This window comes from Erinaceus europaeus, chromosome 6, assembly GCF_950295315.1.
Source record: "Erinaceus europaeus chromosome 6, mEriEur2.1, whole genome shotgun sequence".
Classification (NCBI taxonomy): Eukaryota; Metazoa; Chordata; class Mammalia; order Eulipotyphla; family Erinaceidae; genus Erinaceus; species Erinaceus europaeus.
This window is the reverse complement of record NC_080167.1, coordinates 61749225-61776693: the sequence shown is the minus strand read 5'-3', so window position 1 is coordinate 61776693 and position 27469 is coordinate 61749225. Positions and strand designations below refer to the sequence as shown.

General features: G+C 41.1%; 1 protein-coding gene across 1 annotated transcript in view; it reads right to left on the bottom strand.

Moving 5' to 3' along the window:
* Positions 1-27469, bottom strand: part of GPR158 (G protein-coupled receptor 158) — a 351987-nt gene that overhangs the window by 126367 nt on the left and 198151 nt on the right. The gene's annotated exons all lie outside the window — the stretch shown is intronic.

Below are 27469 nucleotides of genomic sequence, written 5' to 3'. Positions count from 1 at the left end.
CTGTCTTATCCAGCTCTGACAACAACAACAATAACTACAACAATAAAACAACAAGGGCAACAAAAGTAAATAAATAAATCTTTAAGAAAAAAAAGAGTAAACAAATGCCAAAATGGACTATGAAATGTTCTGTGGCATAATAAGAAGATGTTATAAATGCAAGGTTTTAATGAGCATTTAATGATGAGTATAGCATTATAATTTACACAATTTTATAGTAAATATTTACACACCAAATTGTGATGTCAGCAATTTGCAAAACTTAACACACGAGGTACCTATGGAGGGTACCTACAGAGAAATTTATAGTTTGGAAGTTTTCGGTAAGCTGGGAATCAAACATGTAAATTCTGCTGTTTTCATGTCCCGAATTTTACATACTGGTAAAACTTTGACATGGTACAATTAATTCAAGCTTTGTTTTGACAAAATACTTCATTTGGAGAATGTGTTGCTTTGGCAATGTTCATGACCCTGGTTCAAGACCAACCTTCACCACATTGGAGGGAAGTGCCATGATCTCTCTCTTTCTCTATCTCTCCCTCTCTTTCTCCTTACTATCTGAAAAGGTCAACCTAGAGCAATGAAGCCCACGTGGTGACCAAAAAAAAAAAATGGTTTTTTTTTTTTTTTAGCTTTTAGTAATTTTTTTCCTTCTTTTGGTGGAACCAGGATCTATCACATATACCATTGTGGGGTACTTGAGAGAGCGAGCGAGAGAGGAAGAGACCACACCGTGCTTCCTCCACTGCCTTAGCCCCTCCCAGGCGGTGATGGAATTTGAGCTTGGGCCATACTCATTCATGGCAATGCAGGCACCCTACTTGGTGAGTTCTTTCTCCAGCCCTTACTTTTCTTTAAAAATCTCCCAGGAACTTCATTTCAGCCCAGTTCCTTAAGAATGCACTGTTGGCAGCACATGTGCCACTGCTGTATAAAACACATTCCCTGGTCATTCCATGAGGCACATACATTTTTTTTAGAAATAGTGCCTCAAAATCTATAGAAGTACTGATCCTGCTCTCCTTGGGTATAAACAACTTTCCCATTCAATGAGTGCTTCAATCCAGTCCTGACAGGAGTGAGGTTTTGTGAATATATCTGAAATGACATTTTTATGACCTTTCAGCTTCTAAGTCACTTTTTTTCCCCCTGGTTTCAGATAATACCTTTTTATTAAAGGGCACCATAAAATTAAATAAAGCAGCAGGGGGGTAAAAAGCCATTTACTATTATTAAACTTGATGGAAGATTTTGCTGGATTATCTTCCTTATCTGCCGATTTAAATATCACTGTGAATACCAAAAATAAATTTACAGATGATCTTATGGTTGATACAGTCAAATGTATTTATTTGCTACTTAACATTCTCATCAATTCATATGAAAATCTGTGCATATTACAGAGCTGTTTACAACTGATTTTAACAGACCCATTTCATAGTGACTCAGTGTATGGAGATCATAGACTAGAATAGAACAACAATAAACTGTCTAAGGGACTAGAATGCAATTATTCAAACAGTTGAGAAGAAATGACAATGTGATGCAATACAGACACTTTAATTATTGCTATAGCAGCAATCATCTTATATTGCAAAATCCAGGTGCAGCAAATGAATATGCTGTCCACCTTATGCAGTGCTGTCAAGTGTATTTCTATTAGGGTATGTAAGCACTTAATTTGAGCATGAAAACTACGAGATAATTCAGCAGGACTAGTGTGGTTTATGAAATCTAAACCACCTTAATGACACGCATAGCTATTAACATACATAGTATATGCCAAAGGAAACGTCTAAAATTAATCCATATGAAAATCCATGTGCAAAGTATGCTCTCAAAGAATAAAACGTAGTCATTAAAACAGAATGGATACATTAATGCTGAAGCAGTTCAAAAACTGTCATATTTTTGTACTATATTCAAAAACCGCTTCCATATGCCCGTGGTTTGAAGTGTATATTGTGAAGGCTATTTACAAAACTTGCAATATGTACTAAGACCTTGTGACTTCCAAACTCACAGAGAACTGTGAGTTGGCATACTTACTTTAAAGCATTTTGTTATCAGTTCTTCTGATACCAGAGAAATAAATCAATCAGTGCCAATGGACATGAAAATATTTGGATTACTTTCTCTTTCTGAACCTTAAAACAGAGATCCTTTTCAGGTGATTCAAATTTTGGATAAAGACTTAGAACAGAAGAGAACTTCTGTTCAGTTTTTTCAAACCTTTCCATAGTGATACACAGAAGGGAACCGTCTCCTTCATAACCTTCCTCTGGTGGCACCTCTTTTATTTCCATGATACCAGCTTCCACCACACCCCACTGTGGCAACCCCAATCTATCTCTAGCTCTGACATCGCTTATAAGCACCAGTCCTGAATACTCTAGCTAAAGGGTGACTGAAATTCAGCATGTCCCAAAGCAGATTCATCTTTGTCCCCTGAAACCTGTCCTTTTGAGATCCTCTCTCTTTGCTAACAGTGATACAAAACAGAGGATCAAATTAGAAACCTGAGAGTCACCCTGAACTCTTCTCTCTCCCATCACCAGGGAAATATGGGCGAGGAGGGAGTGAGGGAGTGATAGTGTTTCTAATAGAGAGATCAGAGGTACTACATTCCAGGAGGGTCTGTTTCAGCAGCGACAGAAGGTCAAGGCTGGAGTGCAAAAAACAAAGGGAGAGAAGTCACAGTTGAAGCAGTGAAGACAGTAAGTGGCAATATTGCTGGCTTAGGATTCTGGTCTCTAAGATGTAGAGGCCAAAACTTAAAAAAAAAGTCATCAATGCTTTAAAATGATACAAACAGCAGCTGGAAAGGTGCCATGTTCATCATGTACCAGGATGGTGCTCTGGACTCTGAGCCCTTTTTTTTTTTTCTTTCTATTTTTCTGTTATGAAATAACATTAATAAGAGGATAGAACTAAATGTATAAAAGATCTCTGTGGGGGGCAGGGGACACCCAGTTACTATGCACAGGGACTAGAGCAAGAGCCCAGGTTTAAGCCCCAGCTCCCCATCTGCAGGGGGGACACTTCACAAGCGGTGAAGCAGATCTGCAGGTGTTTATCTTTCTCCCTCTCTGTCTTCCCCTCCTCTTTCAATTTCTCTCTGTCCTATCCAGTAAAATAGAAAAAATGGCCACCAAGAGTGGTGAATTTATAGCGTAGGCACCAAGCCTCAGCAATAACCCTGGGGGGAAAAAACCAACAAACAAAAAAACCAACCAAATAAATAAATGCTCTCTGTGGGATGGAGGAGACTTAGAAGGAAGGCATGGAGGAATGCAGGTGGACACAGTGGCAATGCAGCCAGGGAGGAGATGAGCATCATCTCCTGGATTCAGACTGTGGCCTTGGACGTTGATACAAGTGAGGTCGATACAAGTGAATCCATCAGACAGCACAAGCAGACCACCTGAAGAAGATGGGTCCTGAAATTGGTGCAGCTCGGAATGTTCCTATTGATGGCCACAGAATGCGAGTTCGGACCTACAGGGATGTAGAGGTTACATAGGATCCTATGATGAATATGGGCCCCAAATCAAATCGATGGGATTTACAGTCAACAATATTTATACACTTTTCCCATATTTGGGAGCTACTCTCTTTCCTGATCCAGCTTTCCAGCCCTTTTTCCAGCTATGACATCATCTCCCCAGACAATAACTTGGGTCCACCTGCATATCAGATGTCAGGTTCAGGAAAAAACTAATAAAGTCATGGGCCCTTTGGAATATACCCAAAATAGACCTGCTAGCTATTTCTAAAACAGAGACTCCAAATCTTCATCTACAATATTCCAGCCTTTAGGTTCATGATTAATCAACAATTTGTATGGTTTTATATGTTAACTTTTTTTTCAGCCACCAGGTTCCAGATGCTAACATAATGCCAACCAGACTTCCCTGGGCAGATGACCCCACCAATGTGTCCTGGAGTTCCACTTCCTCAGAACCCTGCCCTCCTAGGGAAAGAGAGAGACAGGCTGGGAGTATGTATCGACCTGCCAACACCCATGTTCATCAGGGAAGCAATTACAGAAGCCAGACCTTCCACCTTCTTCACCCCTTGGTGACCCTGGGTCCATACTCCCATACTCCCACAGGGTTAAAGAATAAGAACACCATCAGGGGAGGGGAGGGGGTACAGAGCTCTGGTGGTGGGAATTATATCTCTGTTAACCTATGTTCTTGTCAGTGTTTCCATTTTATAAATTAAAAAAATAAAATAAATAGAAAGCACAAACAGGTCAGGTGTCAATGCCTCACTGACATGGGAAACGAAGGGAAAAGAAGAGTTGAAATCGGTGCTGTGGTTCTGACATCCTCTCTGATGGGTAGTGGAAGCAGTTCTCAAGACAGAAACGAGTGAATGGAAGAGGATTCAGCTTAGCAGACGGAGAGTCAGAAGCTGAGTTTAAAATCCCGCTGCACCAGGTATGCAGCAATCTCAATTAGACAGCTGAGACACTGGGTCTGGGGTACAAAGGGAATGTCTGAGCCTGTCCAGGGACATAATAGGAGAAAAGAGGGTCTGAGGTCCGGCTGAACTCCAGCTGTCTCTATCACTGACACATGGTTCTCATCTGCCGTCTGCTTCTACACATCTGTCTTATGGAGCCAGCTCTGAGTTTATTCCTCACAGGCATCTCACTAGTGGGTCACTCAGCTGTGCCTTCTACACTGTCCACTCATTTGCTGTTGTGTCTAACTGCTCATTCACTTGCAGGCAAACACTGCTCTGCTAATTTGTGTCAAAGTAAACAAGAGACTCCAAAAGTCCTTTCTCTTTGGTGTCCCTTTTAGTCTCTCTTCTGACCACTACCAGCTGTCAACACTAGCAGAAGATTAATCAAGGACATGCCTCTAGATTTGGCTTCTTGGAGAATCAGCTGTTCGAGTTCATGCCCTCTCCTGATTTGCAGACTTTCAAAAGTGCATTTTCCGGGGGTCAGGTGTTAGCACAGCGGGTTAAGCACACACGGCGCAAAGCTCAAGGACCGGCGTAAGGACCCCAATTCGAGCCCCTGGCTCCCCACCTGAAGGGAAGTCGCTTCACAGGCGGTGAAGCAGGTCTGCAGGTGTCTGTCTTTCTCCCCTCCGCCCCGTCTCCGCCTCTTCTATCCATTTCTCTCTGTCCTATCCAACAACGAACATCAACAATAACAATAATAACCACAACAAGGCTGTAAGTAACAACAAGGGCAACAAAAAGGGGGGGGGGAATGGCCTCCAGGAGCAGTGGATTCGTAATGCAGGCACTGAGCCCCTTCAACAACCCTGGAGGCAAAAAAATGGGGGGGGGGGAAGTGCATTTTCCTTTGAGTTGCCCCATGTCTGGGCCAAACAGTGTAGGAATTCAGTTTCACTGAGTGAATCGTGAATAGCTCAAAGGTTCTTTCTGACCCCATCATGTTTCCTTGTTATTTCACTGCCCTCCAGGAAAACATTTCCCCTTGGTTTTATTTCACCCTAACCAAGGGAAGCCAAAAAGGTCAATAAGCTATGGTTTCTAAAAGCTTTACTATTTGTGGGATTGCAGAAAGTACAGGATAAGTCAAGAAAAGCTTCTTTTCTGCTTTCCCTGATGAGAAGAGTTGGATTTTACCTCTGTCTACAGACCAGGCCCTAAAGGATGGTCTCCAAGACTTTATGTCACTAGTTCTCAAACCTGGAGGCATGTCAGGAAATCTATAACAATCTTAAAAATTATACATGCATGGTGATCGCATTTTAGGAATGAACTCCTATGCATAAAACTGAAAAGGGATCTGGTATTCTGGGTCTTAGAGGCTGCATAGGGGATTCTACAACAGACTGCCCAATGGGTCTAAGTGGGAGGGATGGACCCACCGAACACAAGCTTCCGAAACAACACTGGACTTAGGAGCCACCAACTGGGTCAATTTCTGCAGGGGAGGGGGGGCAGCTGTCAGAGGAGTGATAGTCACCAAGTCTGGAGCAAAGAAGGGACACTGCAAATGACAGGAGCCCAAAGAAGGAAAGTTGGCTCTCTTGGCCCGAGCAGCACATGCTCTTCTGATCACAAACTGGATCAGGTGAGGAGACACCTTAAATAGAAGCCAGTTGCTAAGGAAAAATGGCAAAAACAGGGCTGTGCTGAGGTGTTTGCTAATGCTGAATTAAGGGTACAGAGAGGAGAAGGGAGAAGAAAGTCTCAGATAAAGTCCTTTAACCCAACGACTTCCAGCGAGTAACAGTGTGTATGCTAATTGCTTCCTTAATAATTATATACTGAATTCCAGCTTTCTTAGCACGATGGCTTTGGTCTTTCTCCCCCACTCCAACTGCTTCTCTGCTATCATTATTCACCTTGCTTCCTTAGCCTCCCTTTTTTTTCCCCCACAAGGAAAATGAGGCCAAAAGACATGAGACTATGCATCCTATCTCTAATCTATTTTAAATTTGCATCCTAGGGTTAAAAATTGACTGCGTTACTGAAATGTCAAAGATTATCCTATCTGAATAATATATTCTGAAATAGAAAATATCATACACTCTTAGGAACTCTCAGCAGTATTACAAAACAGGCTCAAACTTAAATTCAGCAATGTTTGAGAGAGAAATGGCAAGACAAGCTGGAAAGTCATAAGAACAGGTAAGTAAATGTCAATGACTTTTTGATTTCTCCACAGCCCTGTACTTTACTAGGATGTGTCATGAGAAATGGTCACTTTCCATGGAACGCTACTCTGCTATCAAAAAGGATGACAAGTATGTTATTTGGAACAAAGTGGATGGAACTGGAGGTGGTTGGCCACTCTAATATGTCTAATTAAAAACAAAAATGAAAATCCACTATTAATTTTAACAGAACTTCATTCTACTGGGATGACTTTTTGAGAGAGAGAGACAGAGACAAAGAGAGACATCACAGCACTGAAACATGCCCTAGTGCCCTGCAGCTTGGGGGCTACAACCTGAGCCTCAAGACAGCAGACCAGGCACCTTCCCAGATGAGCTATCTCACCAATAAACACACTGTAGTTTGCTTCTGTAAAAACATCAGTTGGCAAGCAGTCATTTGGAAAAGGCACCATCACAGAGGACTTGTCTTCTTTCTTCTATTAAAAAAAAAAAATGAATTCAGGTCTCATACTGAAGTAAAGCTCCAGAGAATTGTAACACTGAAATATGTCAGACTGGGAAAGCCTTCAAGAAAGCCCAGCTTGTATGTTTCTAGGTGTGTGGAGGAGAGCGTGATGTTTCTAGGTGTGGCCAACGGAGGTAAGACAGAGCCTGAGCTTCAGGACAGCTCATCTCTAAAGATCTTTAACAGAAAGAAAAAAAAAAGGGGAGGTGGGGAGTAGGGGCAAACCCTTGTCACAATCACCTTACTATCCCATGAGTCTAACAGCACAGAGAACACCAAAGGAGAGACGCTCCCACAGACACACAGAAACTAGGAAGGAAAAGGGTAGAAATGAAGCCTGCAGCCCTCAGGGGATGGCTCCTAAGTGGAGGCTTTAGCGTTACCTCAGGAGACACGTATAGTTCCGGTACCCAAGCTGAGCAAGATCCACTTCCCCGAGTGCTGACAAAGCTAACCTGGACATCTAATGGCAGTGGCCGAGAACACATGACCCATGTGAAATTTCATTTCAGCAAAGTAACACGATTTGAAGTTATGATTCTAAGCAGATGAGCCAGGCTTCTCCAGACCAGCAGAGCAGCTTAGAATCAGGTAATATAGACTTGGGCTCCTTGCAACTGCATTTGAACTAAAGCTTGTGGCCTGGCTGTCCCTGCCTCCTTGATCAACTATTCTGCTGATAAAAGTCATGTTAATGTTACCATGCACAAGGACCCACTCCCCCACCTTTGGGGTGGGGGGGACTCGTGAGAAGTGAAGTGGCACAGCAGTTGTCACTGCTCTTTCTCTCTTCCTCTCCACACCCACAATTTCTGTCTTATCAAATGAAACAGAAAGGAGAAAGAGAGAAAAAAGGAAAAATTGGAGTGTCAGCTCAGCCAGATATAACACATAGGTAAGAGAGGATATATGCTTCCTGTAAAATTATAGGGAGTCGGGCGGTAGCTCAGCGGGTTAGGCACATGTGGCACAAAGCGCAAGAACTGGGATACGGATCCGGTTCGAGTCCCCGGCTCCCCACCTGCAGGGGAGTCACTTCACAGGCGGTGAAGCAGGTCTGCAGGTGTCTGTCTTTCTCTCTCCCTCTCTGTCTTCCCCTCCTCTCTCCATTTCTCTATGTCCTATCCAACAACAAGGACATCAATAACAACCATAATAATAAAAAACAACAAGGCCAACAGAAGGGAAAATAAATACAAAAATTATATTTATACTCCCAGAGAGATAGAGAATGGGAAAGCTATCAGGGGAGGGGGTGGGTTATGGAGATTGGGTGGTGGGAATTGTGTGGAGTTGTACCCCTCCTACCCTATGGTTTTGTTAATTAATCCTTTCTTAAATAAAATAAATAAATAAATAATAAAAATAAATAAATAAAAATAAAATTATATTTATAAATATGAGTATTTATATAGTATTTATATATAAATATAAATTATATATTTATATATTTATTTATATTTATATTATATATAAATATAAATTAGAATATAGTATTTATAAATACTAAAATATGAGTTCTAATTTCTACATTCTCATTTGATTTTTTTCCAAAGCAAGTCCAGCTCACTGACGCCCCTGCTATAAAGAAATAAAGTTCACAAATGAAGTCTCCCTGACTTCAGTTTTAACTGGGATGAGATTATTTGTATCTACTGGAACACCAATGGCAAGGCTGGATTAAGATACCATGTAGACATATAGCACTCTCATTGAAGTCAGGTACAATATGCTAATTGCCTTGAATTGGAGAACATTACTCCTTTTGTTATGAGTTCATTGTCTTATGACCTCAGGGGGATCTTTAGTCATGATTTTCTCCACTTGTAACTGAAGATATTAATTACTATTATTCCTCTCCCTCCTGAGGATTTCTCTAACAGCAATGAATGGCCACACATATTTGTGCTGGAAACGTATTAGGCAACTTGGAGAGTGAGCATTTTATAAATCCACTTTTAACAAAAAACAGAAAGCAAACTGTCATTGGCAATTCTGGAATGATAACCATCCAGTCAAAGCAACTAATTTCTCATCATTTCATCTAATAATTATTAATGATCTATCTTTTTGTCTGTCTCTTTGTCCTTTCAATAAAATTGCAGAGAAGCACCCACACCTTCTAAGTTGGCCTGGATTTTCTGTAGACTTTGTATGTGGACTTGAATTCCCCTTCCCCACCCCTTCCCCTACAGAGGCTGCAGCAAGTTTTCACAGTCTTCTTAGCTCTCTACACCTTTGTACTCAGCAACACTGAGTAAGTGACAAGGAACAGCAGCTCAGAACATTCAAGCTAGACTCCTCCCACTTGGCTGCCTCATCTCTAAATGACTGAGGTCTACTTCAATGGCATCACTGTTGCTCTTGTCTTAGCTATCATTCAGATCTTCTGTTCAAGGTAAACACTAGTCACTCCATTGCTCATGAGAACTGATTCCATTGGTTATCCCACCTTCCCCTGCAACGTTTTAAAGACTTACAAGAGGTTCGGGGGGTGGGGGACCAGAATGTTTCTCTGGAATATATGGTAGTGGATTCAAGCTTGTAAGTTCTGTGCTCTGCTGCCATGCCACTTCCCATGCCTCTTCCCTAGATATTCAACCAGCAACTCTCCCCTCAATAACAGTTTGTAAATATGTTTCTATTTTATTATCTTTATTTATTGGATAAAGACATCCAGAAATCAGGAGGGAAGGGGAAGATATGGAGGAAGAGAGACAGAGAGACACCTGCAGACCTGCTTCACCGTTTATGAAGCTTTCCCCTGCAGCTGAGGTCATGGGGCTTGAACATGTGCATTGTAACATGTGCACTTAACCAGGAGTGCCATCACCCAGCCCCCTATAAATGTGTTTCTATCCTCAAGGATAAAGCTTTCTCAAACCAAACTCTCCTCTTTGACAATTAAGAACTTCTTTGGCCATTAGCTCTGTCATCAGAGAGCCTCAGAGCCAAGCTTCAAAGAATACTGTGTATAACTTTTCTATTTCCTGTCCACACTGAGCTCCCTGACATCTGACATCTATGCCTACCATTACTCAGAAACTGCTCGGGCAAAAAAAAAAAAAGTTCAATAATCATATAATCATCAAACCCAGAGGAGTTATTTCTATCTAGAATTTGTAACCAATGATTAGGGAATGATTTAATTCTATATTTATATGTATTTTTTTCATTCTTTCATTTTCTTTTTTGATCTTTTTATGGAAGGGAGAGCTAATAGTTTATAACTGTTGTTGGCATATGAGTACAATGTGTGATGTATTGCTCCAGAGCAAAGGATTCTGGGAAAGGAGGGGAACGGAAGGGATTGGGCTTCTGGTGTGTGAAGGTGGACAAGGTCAGGAGATGAGAGATCCATGTGTCCACTGTTCTTACACCATTAAATATGTTTTAAATCAAAATCTCAAAAGGATCGTGTTGAGTTTGACAAGCTTCCTACAAATGTTAAAAATGGAAGAGTAAAAACACCCAAAAGACTTGGAATACTGGCAACCAGTCATCAGTGTCTGGGAAGATGGCTCAGCAAGTGGTGCACAGAACTTGCATACTGAGGCCCTGAGAGGGTTTAGATACCAAGTACTGCGTGTGCTGAAGCTGTGTTCCAGTCCATCTCCATGCTCTGCCTCTGCCTAGCTCATAAAAACAAATGAAACTATTTTAAAGACTACCAGATACCAAATGATTCTCATTAAAATTATGATAATCAAAACAGTATGGCATGAGCCACTAATAAATTAGAGTGGGCCTCATGTGTTCTCTTTATATTGTCTCCTGCCATTAACAGCTCCCTTTCTTTGGGATTCTTCTCATTGTTGGGGTTGGATCATGCCTCTTATTCCTCTGCCCCCTTCTTTCTTTACCCTATTAAAAAACATACACACACACACACAGTTTCAAGTTTGTTTTCTTTACTAGACAGTCCCCTGGGAAAATTCAGGCCTTGACTGGGTTTTAACTATCACAAGTCAATTGATTTCTCTCCTCTAAGATTCTTAAAAGTTACAAATATACATGGCTTCTCTATTTCCTAAACAGTTGTTGAAAAAAAATTGTTAGATTGTTAAGTTACCAACAGACTCTGCAGAACCAAACCCACAGCATACCCCACCGCCCCATCTTATTCTGTGACTCAGTATTCCATGCAATTTGCCACTCTCTCCTCAATACTGTCCTCTCTGGGCACCTGTGATACAACAGACACTGGCCTGACTTCTTTCTATTCCCTGTGGCCACTCCTGAATTAAAAAAAAATGGGTCCATATTCCCAGAGGGATAAAGAATAGGAAAGCTATGGGGGGTGGGGGTGGGATACGGAGATCTGCCGGTAGGAATTGTGTGGAGTTGTACCCTTATTATCTTGTGGTTTTGTTAATGTCTCCTTTTTTAAATAAATTTAAAAAATTTTAAAAAATACATCAAGACCCTGTAGAGAATATGCTTCCAAGCCAAGGCCTTCTGATACCAAGCAGTCAGATGAATTGTGCTGCCAAGGGCTATGCTGTCTGACAGCTACCTGTAAAATTTCTGAAAGAAGAGGTTATATGACTAATAAAATCTACCCTTGGAGTAAAAAAAAAAAAGAGAGAGAGTTCTTGCATTCTTCTTTTCTTCAAAACCCTGACTATTCTTTCTTAATCATTTCCTATTTCTACTTTCTGCATCACCACTTTGGGTAATTTCCCTCACACTCACAGATTCAATTTGCTTGTCTTAAGGCTCAGAAACACTAATATATAGCTCTAGACAAAGCTCCCGCACTAAGCTTTCTACACATAAATCAAACTGCCCACCTGACATCTTTGATTTCTCACAAGTGTGCTAGCCAAGTGTGGCATTACCAGGAAAAAAATAAAATCCAGGTGAAATAATGCACACAAACAACTTGTAATGTTTAGTATTCATCCTCTGTCATGCACTTATAATAAAACACTGTATCTGAAATTCAAATTTAGCTAGGCATCCTGTTATTTATTATCCGAATTAGATTTGACATCCCAATTAAACATCTGTCCAAACTGGAAGTTCTGGTTTTTCCTCTTCCCTCTCCTGCAGAGACGTATCTTCCTAGAATATCACATATTTTTAATTTTAGCAGAAAGCTCCACTCTTCCCTGAATCCATCAAGCTATAAACCTGAAGGAGTCATACTTGACCTTTTCTTTGTTTTTCTTCACCTCTCGAGTCAAATTCCATGTCAAAATGAGTAAGCTCTGTCTCCAAACACATCTCAGATGGGGTCATACTTTTCCATTCCCACTGCAGACAGATTTAACAGGTTTCCTAACACCTCCCATCTCTCTCTCTCTCTCTCTTACACACACACACACACACACACACACACACACACACACACACACACACACACACACACACACACTTGTTTCTTTCTAATCTATTCTCTGCTGTGCAGCTTGAGAAATTAGTTTAACAGCTACACGGAGTCAATTATTCCCCCACTTCAAATCTTCCAGTTGCTTGTGACTGAGCTTCAGATACAATCACTCTTTGCTTTGGTTCCAGCCCCGTGGAGTTCTGAATGCCTGGTGCTGGCGACCCCTCTGATCTCATCTCTGTCACCCTCCCACTCCATTTCTATCTGCCATTCATGCTGGCTTGCTTTCAGTTCCTAGAACACTTCTTGCTTCTTCACACCCTGGCATCTTCACAGCTGTGGCTTTCTCTCCTCCTGGAATACTCTCCAGTCCTTGTTCCCCACTAGCCCACTCCTGGTTATATTTGAGATCTCAGATTTGATGGCACTGCCTCAGAGAAGTCTTCCTAGACTCATCTGAATAGACAAGCCCTGTGGCCAGGAAGGTGCACATGGACAAGACTTCATGCCTTATACATTCAATCCTGGGCACTGCATATGCCAGAACAGTACAGTTCTCTGAGGGGTGTGTGTGTGTGTGTGTGTGTGTGTGTGTGTGTGTGTGTCTTTGTCACACACACACAGTAAGGTAAGGAACCCTATAAACAAATCCTTCACAACCCCAGCCCCCAGACCCAGTATTCTCATCAGCTTTTTCTTACTTTGTTCCTTTCCATTACAACACTCATTGTTACAAATATTTAATAATTTATTTACTCGATTACTTTTACTCCACAAAAGCACGAAGTCAATTCACAGGCTCACAGGTTATGTCTGGTTTGTTCACTACTCATAGTGTCTGGGAACTTAGCCGACAAAACCACACCGAATGACTGTATGAATCAATGAACGACTTACAAACTTACTTTACTTTCTGTTTACAAACTTTCTATAATGCCAGCCACTTATGATGTCCGGCATCTTTAACCAGCTCAATATCTGTAGGGAAAATGTGTATCTTCACATGCCTCATTTTGTGCCTGCTTCAGGCTGTATAACCCATTGCCTAATTATTTACTCTCCCGGGCTAACAACTTCTGTGACCTCCCAAACGCTGACAGGTGGTCCTGAGGCCAAACCCTCGTTCCAAGGTGACTGCAACAAGCATGGTCAGTGCCCATGGTGAGATGGTAAGTGATTTGCTGGCCCTCACAGCCATGTATCTGGTAGGACCCCACTAGGTACACTAGTTAGGAGAAACCTACAAGCATTGTAAACTCCTTAGTAGACATCTGATGGCTTTCCAATTCATCATTTCTGCCACAGCCCTTCGGCAGGTGTCTCATCTCCATTTTGCTCATCTTGTAAATGAACTACTATGTTGTTTGCTGATATAAGCTGCTTTGGGCTTCCTTGGATGTGTTGTGTAACCAGCCAATAAAAGGACAAGAAGCCCAGTAGTGGTTACTGCACTGCCATCTTCCTCAAAGATGGCAGATGCGTCAGTCACATTGGGCCCCAAAGTCCAGGCCTGAGTCTTTGGGTAGTTATTTATCCACATGAGTCCTCCTTGGAGATTAAAAAAATAAAGAAAATGGTGCTGAAGAGAATCAATAGTTTATCTCAACTTCTTGTAAGATAGTATCAGAACCCTCACTATGTTTTTCAGGATCTGTGGTGAGATATGTCAGTTTCCCTAAATGTTTCAGATTCTCACAACATCCACACCTCTGTCTCAATATCTAACTTCTGCCAGTCTGACCAATGAAACTCTCTTTTCTCCCCCAGGCCCCCTGTCTCTCCCTAGCACTGAAATCTCACCATGCGCCATCCCACCACTCCTGAGCCTGTCTTTTCACTTTTTATATTTCAGACAAAGACAGAGGGCAAGAGCCTGTAGCACTGAAGTACTGAGCCTCCCTCAGTACTTCGGTGCTTCCATGTGGCTCTGAAGATCAACCCGAAATGAGTGCATGACAAGAACTAATGAGTGATCTACCTTCCAGGCCCTTAAATTTATTTTATATACGTATAATTTTGTCTCCAGGAGCCAGTGTGGGGCACGGTACTGGCACCACAAATCCACTGCTCCTGGCAGCCATTTTTTTCCCATTTTATTGGACAGGACAGAGAGAAATTGAGAGGAGAAGGAGGAAATAGAGGGGAAGGGAGGCAGGTGGTGGCATACCTGGTTAGGCACACACATTACAGTGCACAAGATCCCCACCTGCAGGAGGGAAGCTTCACAGGTGGTGAAGAAGGGCTGCAGGTATCTTTCTGTCTCTCTCCCTCGATATCTCCTCTTCCCCTCTCAATTTCTCTCTGTCTCTATCCAATAATAAAGAAATACAAATGTTTTACAAAGAGAGAGGGGGTCGGGTGGTGGTGCACCTGGTTGAGTGCACATGTTACAATGCAGAAGGACCCAGGTTCTAATCCCTGGCCCCACCTGCAGGGGGAAAGCTTCATGAGTGGTGAAGCAGGGCTGCAGATGTCTCTCTGTCTCTCTCCCTCTCTATCCCCCCTTCCCTCTCTATTTCTGACTGTCTCTATCCAGTAAATAAAGAATGATAATTAAAAATTTTTTTAAAAGAGAGAGAAGTTGTTTCTCAAATTCTCCTTTGAACTTACCCAGGCCATAACTTACTTTTATGCTGTTATGATATCCTGACTAGCTGTAATAAGTGTTTAGTGTTTCACACACTTTAACTTTCACCACAATCCTAAGAGATTAGATGAGCAATTCCCTCCCTTCCACTCTCCCTCCCTCATTTTATGAAGAAAGAAACTGAGATACACAGAGGTTGGCTCTTATGGTTTAAGAAGCAGTACTGGGTGACCAGGCAGGGATCCTAGGAGACTTTAGAATCTGTGACCTTAATCACTGTGCACTATTGCTCTGCCAAGTGTTCAGCACACTGTGCAACGTATGTGTGTAAATCTTACATTGTCTTATACTCAGTTGAGTTTTTGTAGCCATGCCAGTATCAAAACCATCTCTGTAAACCTAGTTAAACATTTAGGAATAAATAGTAAATTATAGCATTCACCCACAGTTGTGCATAGATCTTACCTTCAAATTAATAATTGAATGGGGTTTAAAAAGAAAGGTCCGTGGATTTTGACTAAAACAAATTGCTATTTCACAATACTTTTTAAAAGTTTTTTTAAAAGTATTTTTATTTATTATTAGATAGAGACAGAGAGAAATTGAGAGGGTAGAGGGAGAGAGACATAGAAATACCTGCAGACCTGCTTCACTACTCCTGAAGCTTCCCCCTGCCAGTAGGGACCAGGCACTTGAACCCAAGTCCTCATACACTGCAATGTGAGTGCTTAACCAGGTGCATTACAGCATGCCCCTCCCCATAATATTTCTTCAAATAGCAAGCAATTAGGTATATATCAACAGTGAACTAATATTTAAAAATGAGTTTAGGGGGGCAGGCGGTAGTACAGCGGGTTAAGCATTCGTGGCACAAAGTGCAAGGACCTGCCTAAGGAACCCAGTTCGAGCCCCTGGCTTCCCACAGCAGGGTGGTCACTTCACAGGTGGTAAGCAGGTCTACAGGTGTCTTGTCTTTCTCTCCCCCTCTCTGTCTTCCTCTCCTCTCTCCATTTCTCTCTGTCCTATCCAACAATGACAGAAATAGCAACAGCAACAATGACAAACAACAAGGGCAACAAAAGGGAAAAAATAGCCTCCAGGAGCAGTGGATTTATAGTGCTGGCACCGAGCCCCAGTGATAACCCTGGAGGCAAAAATAATAAGTTTAGTGTACTTGCTACATAACTGAATTTACCATTCAAATAAACACAAGTAAATGTAAGTATTTCCGAGAACCTGCAAATGGAGTATTGATAGTCATTGGAGAGCTTACACCTCTCCGAGGACATAGAAGTGCATCATGAGCGGGTCTCTGCCACCAGGTGAAGTAGGAGTTTATTCAAACATTATTTAAGAAACACACACAAAAAAACAAGCCACCCTTTCGGCTAAACTATTGTCCTCTTTTCTTCTTCTCCCCATATTAACCCTTTTCAGCACTACCTTGACTTTGATATGCATTCACACACTAGCCTTATGTCACAATATCTGAGTTTCTCCTTTGCTGAAAGTATTAAGGAATGGCATTAAAACAATACAAGTGTGAAGTATGCGAACAGGCTGAGCCAAGGCAGAAATAAGCCATGCAGAAATTAATATATTCAGTGAACCAGTAGGCAGCTCCATAATCGGAAGCATCAGATGTGGAAGTTTTGGTGATGCCTAAGGAAATGAAGCAAAGGGAAGACAAGATGAAGGGCTAGGATTTGGACTGCAGATGATAGGGCCCGATTTGGCTGAATCAGCCTTTGAGAATGTAAGAGAAAATCTATCACGACTGATGGCAGAGGACAGCACTGTGGCAGCCTGGGACAGGGGCACAGTTGTGGAGTTTGGAAACTGAATGAGATCCCTGGCTGGAACCCTAGCACATACCAGGATCATCTTCTTGCTTTGTTGTTCTTAAATATTTATTTATTTTCCCTTTTGTTGCCCTTGTGGGGTTTTTGTTGTTGTTGTTGTTGTAGTTATTGTTGTTACTGATGTTGTCGTTGTTGGATAGGACAGAGAGAAATGGAGAGAGGAGGGGAAGACAGAGAGGGGGAGAGAAAGACAGACACCTGCAGACCCGCTTCACCGCCTGTGAAGCGACTCCCCTGCAGGTGGGGAGCCGGGGGCTGGAAGTCCTTGACCCTTTCTTCTCCTTCTCATTCTCCTTCTCCTTCTCCTCCTACCCCTCCTTCTCCTTCTGCTTCCTTCTTCTTCCTCCTCTTCTTCTTCAACTTCTTCTTCCTCTTCTTGTTCTTTTTCTTCTTCTTCTTCTCCTTCTCTCTCATAAATAAATAACAACTACTTAAGACACAAAACTTGCTTGTCTTTTTTTTTTTTTTTTTTTGCTTCCAATTGCTGGGGCTTGGTGCCAGCACTGTGAATCCACTACTTCTGGTGGCCTTTTTTTTCTTCAACAGGACAGAAAGAAATTAAGAATTGACAAAGGAGGGGAAGATAGAGAGGGAGAAAGACACCTGCAGACCTGCTTCACTGCTTGTGAAGCATCCCCCTGTAGGTGGGGAGCCGGGGGCTCCAAGTGGGATCCTTACGTGGGTCTTTGTGCTTGCATTATGTGTGCTTAACCCAGTGTGCTACCACTTGACCCCCACTTGCTTGTGTTTTAACATCATGTTCCCTATATTCCTATGTGGGTGATAGTTCCAAGCAATCAGAATGAATGCAAAGTAGGAGTGGAGGGAAACATAGAAGGGGAGAGAGGGTGAATGCCGCCAGGAACAGTGGATTTGTAGTGCCAGCACTGAACCCCAGCAATAACTCTGGTGGCAATTAAAAAAATTAATTAATTTTTTTAAATAAAAGAATGTAAATACCTTCATTAAAAAGTAACTATTGGGAGTCGAGCGATAGCGCAATAGGTTAAATGCAGGTGGCGCCAAGTGCAAGGACCAGCATAAGGATCCTGGTTCGAGCCCCCGGCTCCCCACCTGCAGGGGAGTTGCTTCACAAGCGGTGAAGCAGGTCTGCAGGTGTCTCTCTTTCTCTCCCCCTTTCTCTTTTTCCCTCCTCTCTCCATTTCTCTCTGTCCTGTCCAACAATGATGACATCAATAACAACAACAATAAAACAATAAGGGCAACAAGAGGGAATAAATAAATAATTTTTTAAAAAGGTAACTATTATTTTTCCAAAAACCCCAAGTTCAAACAAAACATGCTAAAATCTATTAAATAAATTAAGCTGCTATTCTTTTCAAGGTATCTTCTTTCTTTGAAAGTTTCAGTAAGAAATAAGTTGAGGGGCCGGGTGGTGCTACACCTGGTTAAGTACACATGTTACAATGTGCAAGGACCCAGGTTGGAATCCCAGATCCCTACCTGCAGGGGCAAAGCTTCACAAGTGGTGAAGCAGTACTGCAGGTGTCTTTCTGTTTGTCTTTCCATCCCACTGTTCCCTCTCAATTTCTGGCTGCCTCTATTCAATAAATAAATAAAGATAATTTAAAAAATTTAAAAAGAAAGAAATTTTACTAACAGTTGACATTACTGAGCTGTAAAAAAAAAACCCTCATATTTTCTCATCAGAACAGCAAATAAAAATATGTTACTTTTCATGGTGCCTAATGTAAGGTATAAAAATAATCTCAGGGCCGGGTGGTGGTACACCTGGTTGAGTGCACATATTACAGTGCACAAGGACCTGGTTCAAGCCCTCGGTCCCCACCTTCAGGGGGAAAGCTTCACAAGTGGTAGAGCACTGCTGCAGGTGTCTCTCTGTCTCTCTCCCTATCTCCCCCTTCCTTCTCGGTTTCTGGCTGTTTCTATCCAAAAAATAAAGATATTTAAAAATAAAAAAAAATAATAATTTCAAAATATTTAACATTCATGATCTCTAAAATACTGTTTTAAATTTAGCTGCTGTTATCTTAGAAGAATTCACTGGGTTCAAAATTATTCTTACTTTACTGAAAAATACTATGGTTTACCAAGAGAATAAATTTATGGAATTCTGTAAATGTTTACAAAGCATGAAATTTAATTTATCCTTTCTGATTTCTCTCTACAATTCTTCACTCCTGGGTAAAACAGAACCCACTTTTTATCATTTGAAATGATTAAACGTTAAACTAACCTTTCTTCCTTCAGTCAGTGATGGTTGATAATTACAGCTAGAGAGTTGATATTGTACATATAGACAAATCCCACTTAACTAATTGTCTCAGAATTAGGCTGTCCTTGAAGAATCACACAACTGAAAGACAAACATTTCTCTATAACCTCCTGTCACTTCCTGTGGTCACAATATTGTATTTTAGAGAAATGTCTCTTCATTGCCATTAGAGTATATTTGCTGTAGATACTTGTCTAGATGTACTGGATCAGATGCTGGCTTTAATACTGTTATCACTTTCCTTATTTTTCATTTTCGGGTCGGTCACTTTTTTTTTGCCTCCAGGGTCACTGCTGGGCCTCGGTGCCTGCACTTATTCCACTGCTCCTGGATGCCATTTTTTCCCATTTTTGTTGCCCTTGTTGTTTATCATTGTTGTTGTTATTGCTCTTGTTGTTGTTGGGTAGGACAGAGAGAAATAGAGAGAGAAGGGAAAGACAGAGAAAGGGAGAGAAAGATAGACACCTGCAGACCTGCTTCACCGATTGTGAAGCGACTCCCCTGCAGGCTGGGAGCTGGGGGCTCGAACTGGGATCCTTATGCAGGTCTTTGCCCTTAGTGCCATGTGTGTTTAATCCGCTGCACCACCACCTGACCCTGGTCTTTTCTGTCAATTGATAGAGTTTAACATAAATAAGAGAGTTCTGTATTTCAATTGGTTCATTTCTAGCAGGTTATGAATGAACCACACACTAAAAAAATTAAAATGTTAAAGACTTTAAAGTTTGCTCTTTGTGGTGGATTAAACTTGATTAAAGAGGACGGCTCTTTAATCTGGTTTAAAAAAATTTCACTTTTTGGGGGAGGTGGACCGGTGGATCATGTATTGTATTCCCAAGAATGAAATCCTGAGTTTGGTCTCTAGTATCACATGACCCAGAGTGATGTCCTGACTTTCTCTCCTCCTCCTCTTTCCTATAAACATGCAAATGTAAATATTTTTATTTATTTATTTATTTTCCCTTTTGTTGCCCTTGTTTTTTATTGTTGTAGTTATTGTTGTTACTGATGTCATCGTTGTTGGATAGGACAGAGTAATGGAGAGAGGAGGGGAAGACAGAGAGGGGGAGAGAAAGACAGACACCTGCAGAGCTGCTTCAGCACTTATGAAGTGACTCCCCTGCAGGTGGGGAGCCGGGGGCTGGAACCAGGATCCTTACCTGGGTCCTTGAGCATTGTGCCAAGTGCACTAAACCCGCTGCGCTACCACCTGACTCCTACAAATGTAAATCTTAAAACACACACACACACACACACACACACACACACACACACACACACACACACACGCACACACACTGCTCACAGGTGTGAGCATCTTGGAATCCTTTAACCCACATATTGATGGGCAAATGGAGACCCTCCTCAGGATGTCTCCTGACAGAAGCGATTCCTCCAGAGGGTGTCCGCAGATGCCTCGGCCTTCCTAGGTGCACGGAGGCTCTGCTCCCGGCCTGCTGCAGCCCCACAGCCTGCCACTCACTGGGAATATGGAGGCACTGCCACACTGCCACGCAGTCTGCACAGGGATCATAAACCCACATTCGGTCCTATCTCTAACTTCGTAAAGAGTAGGTCCACTTGTAAAAGTTCATGCGAAGAGCTTGCAGTCATCCCACTTTTGTAGATCTAAGATGACAAGAAGATTTCATACCCTGTATCTGCTTGGGGACCTGTTTAATGAGGGAGATTTGGAGGTTGCTTCTGCAGGAAACAGGAAGGAGGACAACATGTCCTATTATGGACTTGCAGTGGGACATGTATGTGTGCCCTGGCCAAGTCTGATTAAGATATTCTAAGAGCAGTCATGTTAACATGGGCTTAGGGAGAAGAGTGCAGTGAAGCCATGTTTATAACTCTACAGAGCTGATTTCCCAGAGCTCTAATTAATCACTGTTATTATTAGCAGTAGCATTAGCATTAGCATTAGCATTAGTATTAGTATTAGTATTAGTATTGCAAGACTGGTATGCAAGAGGTCCTGGGTCTAAATACCAGCACCACATATGCTGAAGCAATGTTCTTATTCTCTCTTCATCATGAAATATTTTTTATAAAAATTCTGTTGCACAGTCAGGGAAAAATGACAGCAGCAAAATTCTGTAAAGTACCATTCTATTTCTCTATGATGCTGATGATTGACTGCATTTAGTACTGTTTTTCTAGAAGAATCCACAGGGCCTGGATGATAGTTCAGAGGGTAAGAACATACTTTGTTTGTCATGTGAGTGGTTCAGGTTCTAGCCTGGGCATCCCAGGAAGTCTCTCTCTCCCTCTCACTTTCTCTAACTGAATGAAAAAAGTGACCCAGGGACCATGAAATGCTCTGTGACACCCTGGCACCAGGGGGAAAGATAAAAGACAGACTTTTTTTTTTTCCAAGAGGAGTGGTACGTTTTTCTCCTATGAACCATGATTTGTCTTCTCTTTGCACTTCAGCTCAATAATTCCAGGGCCAGTTCTTTCTTTTCTAGCACTGTGCTAGACAAGTATGCCCGCTATCATGGAGCCCTTTCCAGTTTTCCCTGTTTTATTGAGGTAATGTGGTTAATATAATACGACTGGCTCAGGGGTGGGTGGACAATGTCACGTCTGCAGGCTGTGTGTTGTCACCATTTTATATCTTAACCTTACCATTGATTTCAACTGATTTTTTTCTATCCTTGTTTTGTTTAACCTTAATTTATTTAATTAAGCTTTTAATCCTTTAGAAGATTGGATTCTGTGTACTGGAATAAGACAAACATACAAATACACAAATATCCCAACTGACCAGAGCTACTTTGGGCAACTGCCAAGTTCTCAGAGCTTTTTTTTTTTTTTTTAAATAAAATCAGAAACTGTTCCAGTCTAGTTCTAAGATACTGTCATATCTCTGAATATGTAATAAGTAATATTTATTTACATTATCAGCACTTCAACTGTTACTGTTAGGATAACACAACAATTTAGGAGTCGGGCAGTAGTGCAATGGGTTAAGCGCACAAAGTGCAAGGATCTGCCTAAGGATCCCGGTTCGAGCCCCCGGCTCCCCACCTGTAGGGGGATCACTTCACAGGCGGTGAAGCAGATCTGCAGGTGTCTATCTTTCTCTCCCCCTCTCTGTCTTCCCCTCCTCTCTCCATTTCCCTCTGTCCTATCCAATAACGATGACATCAACAATAATTAATAACTACAACAATAAAAAAACCAAGAGCAGCAAAAAAATAAATAAATATTTAAAAATATTTTTTAAAAAGATAACACAACAATTATATGTATTATAATCCTGAAGGGCCCTACTACTTCAAACAATAACCAGTAGCAATTTCTGTGCCTTGCATTTTGAGAGGAGGAGGGAGGGTGATTCGAACATTCCTAGATAGATAAGTAACTTATAACATAGTTGTATACTTAATTACGCTAAGCAAGATGATAACACGTACACTCTCATTGCTTTTTGGAGATGATTATCAGCATAGAAGTATCTATATAATTGCATTGTGTATATACTAGTGAAGCTGATGTATTGAAAATATTTTTTCAGCAGACTAATAAATTGTGCCTGTTTATTGTTTAGCATCCTTCCTATTTCTTGTTCAAAATAAGACTGTACTAAAAACATTTTGTTCATTTTAATCATCTGAACGACTGAAAGGATTATTTACAAGTATAAAGACACATAATGTTTTCAAAATCCACTAGAATCCCACTAGATATTTCAAACAATGCATTGCTGTATTTTCCAATCTCTTATATTGAAACCATTTTAAATGAACCTTGACACGGGAAGCATATATAAATTATTAATTTTACACAGAGGTCTAAAACAATATAATAAGAGTCAACTGCCTCATTAGGCAGTTAGATGAGCCACCTCCTGACTCTTCAGAAATGATCCTGTAAATTAATAATTAAACTCCTTAAAATATTACAGTAACTTTATCCAAACAGCTTAATTGTCTTTTTTTTTGTCTTTTAAAGTTACAATCAGTGGATTTCAGTATATTGATAGATAACCTGAATCCTTTAGCAGAAATTCCCTATTCTTTTTTCCTCTTGGTAACTATTAATCTCTTTCTTTGTTTTTAATATGTCCATGCAAAATATTTTAATGCTTTATTTTTCTTATATTTGACAGGGCAGAGAGAAATTGAGAGAGGGTAAGGGAAGACAGGGAGAAGGAGAGGGCAAGGGAAAGGAAGAGAGATAGGGAGAGTGAAAGAGAGAGAGAGAGAGAGAGAGATGCCTGCCATACTGATTCACTGCTCTTGAAGCTTGAACCTGGGTTGGGTCCTTGAGTATGGTAACTGTCTGTGCTCAACCAACTGCACCACTGCCGGGCACCAATCTGTCTTATCTTTAGAGATTTGTCTGTTCTAGATATTTCATACAAGTCCACTCTTGCAATCAATGCTTATATAAAAGTGCTTTCTTAATGTTTTCAAGGTTCATCCATAATGAAGCATGTACTTGGTTGTTGTTACAGACAAATTATATTTTATTGCCATGACATCATCTCCCCAGACAATACTTAGGATTCACCTGCTTATCAGATTTCAGGCTCAGGCAAAACAAACAAACAAACAAACAAAAAATCACTAGTATAGCTACAGGCCCTTTGAAATATAACTAAAATAGGCTTACTAGCTATCTACAAAATGGAGGACCACCCCCCACCAATGCTTCACCTGCACTATTCCAGCCTTTAGGTCCATAATTGTACAACAGTTTGTTTGGCTTTGTATATTAACTCTTTTCAGCCACCAGGTTCCAGATGCTAGCAGGATGTGACCAGACTTCCCTGGACAGACAACCCCACCAATGTGCCTTGGAGCTCTGCTTCCCCAGAGCCCTTCCCCACTAGGGAAAGAGAGACAGGATGGGAGTATGGATCAACCTGTCAACGCCCATGTTCAGTGGGGAAACAATTACAGAAGCCAGAGCTTCCACCTTATGCACCCCACAATGACCTTGGGTCCATACTCCCAGAGGGTTAAAAAATAGGTAAGCTATCAGGGGAGTGGTTGGTATACGGAGGTCTGGTGGTGGGAATTATGTGAAGCTGTACCCCTCCTATCCTATTTTGTCAATGTTTCCTTTTTATAAATAAAATCTTTTTTAAAAGTTTTATTTTATTGCACTACATTTTATAACACTGCATTTTATGTATCTGCTCTTCAACTGAGGGCGTACATGACTCCTGTCCACTCTGGCACTTCTGAATATATAGGGCTATGAACATTTCTGCAAATATCTTTGTGTAGGCTTCTGCTTTCTATCGTCTTAAGTAGATAAAACTAGGAGTGGGATTACTGAGTCATGTGACAAATTTACGCTTAACATTTTCAGGAACTGCCAAACTGTTTTTTCAAAATGGCTGTATCATTTTTATTCCCCATAGCAATGAATAAGAGTTTCAATTTCTCTGCATCCTAAACAATATTTGTAATTGTCTTTTTATTTTTAGCTATGTTAGCAAGTACTGTGGGCATGATTTGCATTTTCCTAATAATTAATGTGAGCATCTTTTCATATACTTATTCACCATTCCTATATTTTCTTTGGAAGGATATCTATTCAGATCCTTTGTCCATTTTTTACTTGGGTTGCCTTTCTATTGTTTAGTTATAAGCATTCATTATAAATTCTAGAGAAGAAGATTTTAGAGAAATGTCCTAGCATCTTAGAGATATCATTTACTTTCGTGGTACCATTTGATGCACAAAAGCTTGAAACTTTGATGAAATATAGTTTATTATTCTTTTTGTGTTTGTTTGGTTTGGTTTTTAAGTCACCTCTTTATTTATTGAATAGAGACAAAGAAAAATTAAGGTGGAAAGGGGAGATAGAGAGGGAGAGAGACAGAGAGACACTTGCAACCTTGCTTCACCACTTGTGAAGCTTCTCTGCCCCCTGCAGGTGGGGACCAGGCGCTTGAACCTGGGTCCTTGTGCACTGTAATCTGAATGCTTAACCAGGTGAGCCCCTGGTTGGCCCCAACAGTCTACTATTCTTTTGCTATTTCCACGTTCACAATCATACCTAAGAAACTACTGCCTCACCCATGGTTATGAAAATTAGTGAACATAGTTTTTCTCTATGAAATAACTGTTGATGTTGGTCATTATATCAAGGTGTATGACCATATATATATATGTAGTTTTTGTACATGATGTAAACCACTTATCAGAGGAAATATTTAAGCAAAGTGGGAGCAAGAAAGTCTTCCTAAATGTTACAATATGCAAGGGAGCTGATGCAAGTGGGATTCAAATATAAGTAATCTGACTCCAGGGTCAGCCCACTTACCCATAATGCCACACTACTTCGTAATACAAATAAGTTAGCTTTTGTGAAAACAGATATTATTGGGGACCAGGGGTGTAGCTTAGTAGGAGAATGCATACCTTGCATACAAGAAGCCCTGAGTTTTATTCCAAGTATCCACCCCCTAGTAAAATATCTAAATCAATATTGGGTGGGTTTGGGTCTTTTAATTATTGACAGGTTGAGAATGTAATGAGAAACTCCTGCAAGAACTCTAATATTACCTTAAAAATATTACCAGGTTTCTGTTTTATATATAAAAAAAAAGCTTCAAATACACATGAAAGTTTTTATTTCTGTTACTGATTTTTAGGGAGAGGGAGAGAGAGAGAGAGAGAGAGAGAGAGAGAGAGAGAGAGAGAGAGAACACAGCCCCAAAGTTTTGCTTCAGTGCTATGAAGGGCCAGGCCTGAACCTGGGTCTCACATGGCAAAGCAACTCATCATCTAAGTGAGCTTTTGCTCTGGTCCTAGATGAAAACTTTCAAAACCAGATCCAAAGTCTCTCTGTCAGACTACTATTGCCATACTAGAAATGATATTTTGGTTTTGCAACTAATCCATTGGAGAAAAGAACATTTCAGCATCTAGTGTTTCAATTCCCCCATATGACAAATCACTGACTTTATTAACATGCTATCTCCATAGGATATTCTCCCTCACACATGTCACATGGCAACCCTCTGAAAATGAGATGATGTCTAATTCATGACTTTATTAACATGCTATCTCCATAGGATATTCTCCCTCACACATGTCACATGGCAACCCTCTGGAAATGAGATGGTGTCTAATTCATGACTTTATTAACATGCTATCTCCATAGGATATTCTCCCTCACGCATGTCACATGGCAACCCTCTGAAAATGAGATGATGTCTAATTCATCTATTCAAAGTAAACAGTTTCAACCTACATAAAAATGATATGAAAAGTATCTGTTCTCACAACTGTCATATAAAGTAGCATTTCAGGGAGCTGGGTGGCAGTGCACCAGGTTAAGCACACATGGTAGAAGTGCAAGGATCCCAGTTTGAGCCAGCCGCTCCCAACCTGCAGGGGGGTCACTTCACAAGCAGCAAAGCAGGTCTATAGGTATCTATCTTTCTCTCCTCATCTCCCTTCCTCTCTCAATTTCTCTCTGTCCTATCCTAAAAAAAAAATTGATAAAATAGCTACAGGAGCAGTGGATTTGTAGTGCAGGCACTGAGCCCCAATGATAACCCTGAAGGTAATAATAATAATAATAATAATAATAATAATAATAATGAGGAGGAGGAGGAGGAGGAGAGGAGGCTGGGCACAAAGCACAAGGACTGGTGTGAGGATCCCGGTTCAAGCCCCCGGCTCCCCACCTGCAGGAGAGTCACTTCACAAGCAGTGAAGCATTTCTGCAGGTGTCTATCTTTCTCTCCTCTTCTCTGTCTTCCCTTCCCCTCTTGATTTCTCCTTCACTCTTAATTTCTAACTGTCTATATCAAATAATAAGAATTAAAAGATTTCAAAAAAATAAAATAATTGTAATAATGGTAGAATTTCACATTAAGTCTAGAAAAGTTCAAAAGATTTAAAACTGCTAGGTGTAAAGTAACATTACTAAAGATGAAGATCTAGCAAAATACTTTGACAGTTTACTTAGTCTTCAATGGAATACTCTATCCGTCATATACTACTAATTCCATTTAGGGATCATCAGCGATTAAAATCAATTTATTTCAGGATCATCTCCTGCCGGGATAGCCTGAGCATGCTTCTTCCCAAGCAAGTACTCTCTGGGTTAGAGAGAACTCGACTGGAGCCAACCTAGGCTGCTGCGTGGGAGAGGGATCAGGAGCTCGTGCAGGGCTAGCATTGCAGGAGAGAGACTCTGGGACTCTCTGAGCCAGAAGGCAATCCCAAGTGTGTTCAAACAGAAGGGCAGCTATATATATACTCACCAAGTAGGGTGGAAACAGGATGTGACATCGAGAGGGTGGAGCGAAAAGAGAGTGGTGG